This window comes from Zea mays, chromosome 3 (assembly GCF_902167145.1).
Source record: "Zea mays cultivar B73 chromosome 3, Zm-B73-REFERENCE-NAM-5.0, whole genome shotgun sequence".
Taxonomy (NCBI): Eukaryota; Viridiplantae; Streptophyta; class Magnoliopsida; order Poales; family Poaceae; genus Zea; species Zea mays.
In genome coordinates, this window is record NC_050098.1 from 126,665,316 (window position 1) to 126,673,474 (window position 8,159).

Consider the following 8,159-nt stretch of genomic DNA (forward strand, 5'->3'; position numbering starts at 1 on the left):
TTCTCGGTTTCTCATAATATCCTTCAGAGGTTGTGAAGAAGGAACAATTATGTTGTAGGCTTGAAAATAATGCTGAAGCTTCCTGGAGGCTATCAAAACAGCATACAGTACCTTCTCCAATTCTGTATAATTTTTCTTTGATAAACTAAGAACTTCGGATACGAAATATATTGGGGCCTGCCTCTAAACTTGGCCTTCAAGCTTCTCCTGGACAAGTGCTGCACTTACTGCTGAATGCGAAGCTGCCACATATAACAAAGGAGCCCCTGGTGTTGGTGGAGTTAATGTTGTTAGATCTATCAGATATTGCTTCAGTTCTTCGAAGGCCGTCTGCTGAATTGGTCCCCATTGAAAAACTTTGGCTGACTTCAGCACTTCGAAAAATGGTAAATTTCTTTCTGCTGATCTAGATATGAATCTGTTGAGAGATGCCAGCCTTCCTGTCAATCTTTGAGCCCCCTTCTTTGTACTTGGTGGTTCCATTCGAAGTATAGCTTCGATTTTGCTTGGATTAGCCTCAATTCCCTTTGTTGAAACTAAGCAACCAAGAAATTTCCCCTTCTTTACTCCGAAGACACATTTTCTGGATTCAGCTTTAAGCCGGCCTGTCTAAAATTTGCGAAGGTCTCCTGCAGATCAGCAATGTGGTTATCCTGCTTTGTGCTTTTTATAATGATATCATCAACATAGGTTAGCACATTCCTGCCTATCTGAGAATGGAGGACCTTCGCTGTCATTCTGCTGAAACTTCCTCCGGCATTCTTGAGCCCCTCAGGCATCCGAAGGTAACAATATGTTCCACTGGGGGTTATGAAGCTGGTTTTCGGTTCATCCTCCTTCTTCATCCAGACTTGGTGATAGCCTGAATAACAATCCAGCAGACTCATAAGCTCTGATGAAGCTGCTGCATCAACTAAGGAATCTATCCTTGGTAATGGAAATTCGTCCTTCGGACAGGCCTTATTGAGATCAGTAAAATCGATGCACATTCTCCATTTGCCATTGGCCTTCTTTACCATAACAGTGTTAGCCAACCATTCTGGATATTTTACCTCTCTGATAACTCCAGCACTGAGGAGTCTTTTCACTTCGTTGCGAGCACCTTCGGCTTTGTCATCAGACATCTTCCGAAGCCTTTGCTTTCTTGGTCTGAAGGATGGATCAACATTGAGCGAGTGCTCAATAACATCCCTGTTTACCCCGCAAAGATCATTAGCTGACCACGCAAAAACATCTTTGTTGTTGAACAAAAACCTTATCAAGGTTTTCTCCTGCTCTTCGGACAGTTGAGATCCCAATAGCACCTTCTGCTCTGCTATGTCCTCACATAAGAGCATGGGCTTCGGCTGATCAGCCGAAGCAGCTTTTTTCCTTCTGAACTTGTATTGCTCACAAGCTTCAGCTCCATCTATGTTATGGATTGCTTTGGAGTCTGTCCAATTTCCTTCGGCCCTTCTGGCAGCTTCCTGACTTCCATGAATAGCAATGGGCCCTTGGTCCGAAGGTATCTTCATGCAAAGATAGGCTGGATGAAGGATTGCTTCGAAGGCGTTGAGAGTACCACGACCAATGATTGCATTGTAAGGGTATTCCATATCAACAATATCAAATACAACTTGTTCAGTCCTTGTATTGTTAATGAATCCGAAGGTTATTGGCATTGTGATTTTTCCAAGTGCTACGATCTGCCTTCCTCCAAAGCCACAAAGGGGATGTGTGGCATCATGAATTTTATCCTCGGGCTCTTGCATCTGTCTGAAGGCCTTAGCAAATATGATATCAGCTGCGCTGCCTGTATCAACCAAAACATTATGGACCAGAAATCCTTTGATCACACAAGAGATAACCATAGCATCGTTGTGTGGGTAATCCTTGAGTTGAAGATCCTCTTGGGAGAAGGTAATTGGAATGTGAGACCATCTTGACTTGATGAAGGGTCCCTGCACCCCGACATGTTGTACCCTTCTTTGTGCCTCCTTCTTCTGCTTCTTGTTGGCTGGCTCTGAGCATGAACCGCCTGTTATCGGGAGTACCAGCTTCGGAGCCGAAGCAGCTCCAGCTTGATTGTTGAACGAAGCCATCAGCTCAAAAAAGTGGAAGTGAATTCACCGGAGGTGGGCGCCAATGTTGGGGATTTGCTCTCAAATGCTATGAATTAAGAACAAGGCAACATAAAATGTCAAATATCAATGCCCTTCGTCCGCTGAAGCATTATTTCCTCAAGGATTTAATGAACTTCGGACGAAGACCATGAGCAGAATATTACGAAGGTTATACCTTCGTAATTAAAATTACAAAGATAATACAAGGTAACATACAATGTGAAACATTAAAGACGAATATATCGGAAATAAGTGACATTATTCACATATCTTATCATACGAATTTAAGATGCTTGAACATAATGTTTTATGAACATTTATACCTCTGCCTTGACAAATAATAATTCCCGAGTGAAGCGTTTGCAATTACAAGAATGCATGAACAGTAAAGGAATAATGTTCACTATTTATAGGCACAGGACACGGCCCGTGAGGAATTACAATCATACCCCTCGTAAAAATTTACAACAATGACTCGGACTCTTATGGACTAAAAAGTCATTCTATCTTTAAGTCGGTTTGTAATTCTGAAGCTTCACGAAGTGGCACCTTCGGCATCGCGTACAAGCAGCTTCAGCCGAAGCTATTTCTTTCTACAGGACCTTCGGCGACGAAGCATGGTCCCAACAGGCACCATGCTCTCTAAAGCTGAAGATGTGCGTGGCAAAATCAAGTGGGAAACGGAAAGTAGAAGGAAAGCTGCACTGCACACAGTGTTGTAATTATGCTCACAAAAATCAGGCAATAAGCGAACACTGCCACACGTTGGGTGGGTGCGTCCAGCACATGTAATATATCCATGCATGGACTAGCACTATCGGAATTATCTTCTTTGCCGAGTATCTGAAGCACTCGGTAAAACCTGAAAAACACTTGACGAAGACTTTATCGACTGTGACACTCGGCAAAGAAAGATCGGCGAACTATACAACGGCAACAGTTTGTTTATCGAGTACTTTTTATCAAGCACTCGGCTCTCAGGAGGTACTCGGTAAAGAAAGTCGCATTCACAGCACTAGGTGACGGCGACGGAGTCTTTGCCGAATATCATAGAGTGACAATCGGTAAAGGCTCACTCTTTGCCAAGTATACACTATACTGATGCTCTACAGCGCCACAACCACAGTTGCTTGCCTGTGAGTGTGCTGATGCTCTCTTCCAGTTATTTGCACTGTTTTTTCCTTCTTCAAGGACTCAATCAGCAGCGGTGATTTCGCTCTCATCATCATGGCCTTGGTGGCATCCTTTGTACTGTTGATGTAGTATTATGGATAGATTCCTCTGGTAGATGGTTGATTTCGAAACGAAACAAAGCCTGAATTCTATCCTAGTTTTGTTGTCGTCGTCGTCCATCCTTTGCACTGTTGATGTAGTATCGGGAGTATGAGATTCTCTCAAAGGGGGAACAGTACTATGAAATCATGCATGTGGAATAATAATATCACGTGAACCAGCTAGCTAGTGCCGTATATGGGTGAATTTGGGGTCAGCGATTTGTGGAATGTTGCTGTAGAGAATCGCCATAATTCACAAACGGTCCGAGAAGTCCGTCCGGATGTCAACTTGGGCGGCGGTAGGTCAATGATGATAGAGGGTTAATACCCTACCATAATGCAGAGCCAGCGTGTATCCACTGATCTTAATCGAATGGAGCTGACGGAGTGTCCGATCTGACTTGCAGCAATATTACTTGCAACAACTTCCTGCTACTTAATGGATGCATGCTAAAAGCTAGCATCTAGGTCTACACCGTTGATTAATGATGACAGTAGATTTATTATGAATAACGTGTATTTTGCATATATAATACTCCCTCCACTTCATAAAATACTATATATGACATGATGCTTTTCTTCATGTGTAGTCTATCCCTAGTTTATTTAGCGCTTGTTTTAGCATTTAACTTAATATTTAAAGTGTGCGATTATCTAACAATCCAAAAAGCTTTGCTAATGTGATGAAATCTGGTACGTTCAGTGGATCGAACTTTAAGAGATGGTATAGAAAACTTGGTTTGTGCCTAACCTGTGGGGAATAGTATCCTCCGGTTCCTCATGGGCACTAAAATAGATCATGTGCCGCCTGATGGGTTTCGTGCTGAGTCGCCCTGCGGGATGGACTAGCAGCATATAGCCAACTTAGGTAAGCGCGACCCAAACTGATGAAGATCGATGTCCGAGTTAAGCGCCGTTGAAGCCCGGATGTGTCGGATGATGCCGTTGCAAACACCCGAAGGGCTTGGCATTCGACGATAACTCGGGCAGTTATACGATGAAGGCTCCAGATATGAAGGGACACGATCTGCGGCAAAGAAGGAGATAAGCAAGTAGATAGTAATCGCAACTTGTAATGGGACAACTCTCTCAGGTTGTGTATATAAGGCCGAGGGGGACCCCCTACCATTTCATCTATCATCACCCACCACTCGAACTCATCTTCACCTACAATCCTTAGCTTGTAATCCTCATACTCCGGAGATCAATATCAGGCCCCCAACAGGAAGTAGGGTATTACGTAATTCTAAGAGGCCTGAACCTATATAACTCCGCGAGTAATCCCAGCGTGCCTCTACACGAACCATCGAGTCGCGATCAACGACGACGTCCTACCCAAAAGTTGTAACACCCTGAATTTGGGGGTATAAATTTTCGTCTCTGATATTCACCAAATTCAAGCGTTACTCTCTTTTCTCTTCCCGTTTCGCTCCTTCTTCCCATTTTGAAAGTAGTATAGAGACTGGTGTCCGTATCGCATGTAAACAAAAACCTAAGTTGACATGTATGTTGCATCATGCCGAAGCATATTTATTTTGTCTGATGTTATGTATAATCGCGCATTCGTATCGTTTCGGTTTTCGGTTCGCGATTTAAATGCGATTAGAGGTAAGCGAGTGCGAGTATTGAGTTGTCGGCCTGGCCTGCGGCTCGGCCTGGCCCATGGCGCGGCCCACCCCGGCCCAGCCTAGGCGCGGCCCACCCCGGCCCAGCCCAGGCGCGCCCCTAGCGCCCTCCCCCCATACGCCCCCTCTCTCTCATTTCTCTTTTCCCAGCAACTTCCCTCTCCCTCTCTTCCACCTCTCTCCACCTCCCCTTGCCCTAGGTGGGATTCCGGTGAGCGGTTGCCACCGCTCGTGGAGCCCCGAGTTGAGCTCCCCATCTCTTCCCCTCTCCTCTCCTCTCCCTCCTCCCTACCTCCCCTGCGCGGCCCCTGGCCGCCCCTTCCCTGGCGCGCGCTTGGCCCTGCCCGCCGATCGCCGCCTCCCGACGCGGCCCCTGACCGGCGCCCCTGGCGCGGCCCCTACCGGCCCCCGGCGTGGCTCCTGTACGACGCCCCCCCGGTGCGCCCCTATCCGGCCCCCCCCGGCGCGCGTAGCCCTAACCCCGTGTGTGCAGCCCTAACGCTGGTAGCGTTTAAATTCAGTTCAAATTCTGTTTTAAATTCAGTTTAATTCTTGTGCTGTGTCGCGCGCTTCGTCGCGCGACGATTCATTTTAAATTCAGATTATTTAGTGTGTTACGTCGTGCACATTGTCGCGCGACTTTCATTTTAAATTCAAATTTATTAGTGTGTTGCGTCACGCGCTTCGTCGCGCGACGTTTCGTTTTAAATTCAGTTTATTTAGCATATCCGTCGCGCGCTTCGTCGTGCGACGCTTCGTGTTAATTTAAGATTTAATTCAAGTATTTCGTTGCACGATCTACCGAGCGACAATCCAATTTAATTTCAGGTTGAGTCGCGTTGCGTCGCGCGACGGTTCGTTTATTTTCCGTTTAGATTATGCATTATGTTACTCGTTTCATCGCGCGACAATCCTTTTAAATTTACATAGAGTTGTTTATAATAATTAAGCGTATAGTGTAACTTTGGTTTATGCATAGCACGATTATTAAATTAATGTAGTTATGTTCAGACAAGTATTGTAATTCATAGTTGCTTAACATGATCACCTTTCGACCGTAGCATCGACCGCTGTATTTTCTTTCTCGCATAGATGCGAGCTCTGCACCAAGCGTCTGCTTATTGGTGGCATTCTATTATGTGGTGTATTGTTTCTTTTTATATTAAGCTTGTGGAATGTATGTTTGAACTCGTATAGATAACGATCCGCTGGCGGAGTCCGAAGGAGTTGCAGGTGAAGATCCTGAGCAGCAGCTAGTTAGTGAAGGTAAGTGTCCCTTGACCCATCTATGTCCCATACAATTTATAATTCACCTTTCCGCATTTACACAATTTATACCTAAGGGTTGACTAGCTTTGTTTATCATGTCCTTGTTCACCTATGTGGGTTGGGTCATTTTGGTTTAGCTCTATGCTAGTGCTTCACCCTAATCAATGAACATGATGAGATTATTTATGCTACGTTGTTTACCCCTTTTGATTATGATGATGATATTGTGACATTTATGGGGGCTCGAGCAGTTTCTCGAGTGCCTCTCCGTAAGGACTGGTTCGTTGGATGACCACCCGGGAAAACAGTACAACCATGAGGGTGGTATAGGACGCCCTTAGCTGAATAATTTGAGGAACTAAGGTGCAGTTTGCTTCGCCGACGTGCCGTCAATGGGGCTTAGTGTATGTGGCTCGCTCTGCTGAGGGTGGTTTGCCCCTTGGGGAGGACAACAGTACATTTAGGAAACCTAACGGGCGACTACAACTTCAGAGAATCTTTGTAAAGGCTACGTAGTCAAACCTTGCCTATTCACCTTGGTAGTGTTTTGTCACACCCAGATTTGAGGGACAAAGCCGGGTGCATCTCATATATGCGCCAAAAAAGACAACACATTTAATAACATAGTGTATAGAGATAAATGTCACAATATAATCAGAGTACTTATTACATAGCGGAAGTCTTTACAAAATAAAAGATAAATATAGATCGAACTAAAGTCCATCCTTGGCACTATAAAGTCAACTAGGAGACGCCACCTAGATCAAATCAAACTCCTCGTTGTGTGGCTCCTCTTGAACCACCTATTCTTCTCTTGGGGGGTGAGACAGCAAGGGTGAGCTCACATATGTTCATCACTCAACAAGTTGTGAGGAATAATGTGCATGAACTCAACAAAGGTGGGAGTTCATGTGATGTGTAAGGCTGATCAACAATAGGGGTTAAAGCTGGGCATTGCTTTTAATAAGTTGGTCAAATTTTATTAGCAATTACTAAATGTAAGTAAATACCGAACCATAATAAATAACTGAACAAAATTAATAAATAATCCCATGCAATGCATATGACAAATTGAATTTAAGTTTCATAAATTAATCATGCGAGAGTCCTGAGCTGCTCAAGACCGCGAGCTCGGCTAGTATACCAGTTTTACACTCTGCAGAGGTTGTACCCTGTACCCACAAGTCATGTTACCCATCTGCCAAGCGGTCATGAATCCCATACACCTCTACCAAAGAAGCAAGGAAGTGTAACACTACAAGACCTTTACAAAGTTTCACTAGCTTCCAAAACCCCACTACAGTTTATGGGAAGAGCACTTGCAAGAATCCCACGTCTGACCCATCGCAGCAAAATCAACCCGAGAACCTCCCTGCATGCAACTGCCCTACGGGCAAGGTAGTCTTCCACTAACTTTCCTAATTAGTCAGCCAAGAGCGTCCCATTCCACCCTTGTGGTGGCACATGTTTCTCAAGTTAAGCTCCATGTTCCAATTAAAGTTAATAATGATCTTGACATGAACATAAATTAAATAACAAAATAATTGGAACATGTATATAATGAAATATTAACCCAAAACCAATAAAGCAATATCAAAACTACCCAAATGATTCAGGAGTAAACAAGGTAAAAAGGATAAACAGACTAGGGTGATCTATTGGGTCCCATCAAAATTAAACCTATGTATTAATGAGTGATAATAAAGAACATTATTGGGTAAAAAGTCGTCAAGGGCACAACTTACCTTCAATGAGCTCCTGCTCATGCTGAACACCAGAATCCCCAGCCACTGGTCTTCTACTCACCACAATACAAACAAGCATATTATATAGAGAAAATTAACATCACACCAAACATGTAAACAAAATACATAATAATAATCTACACA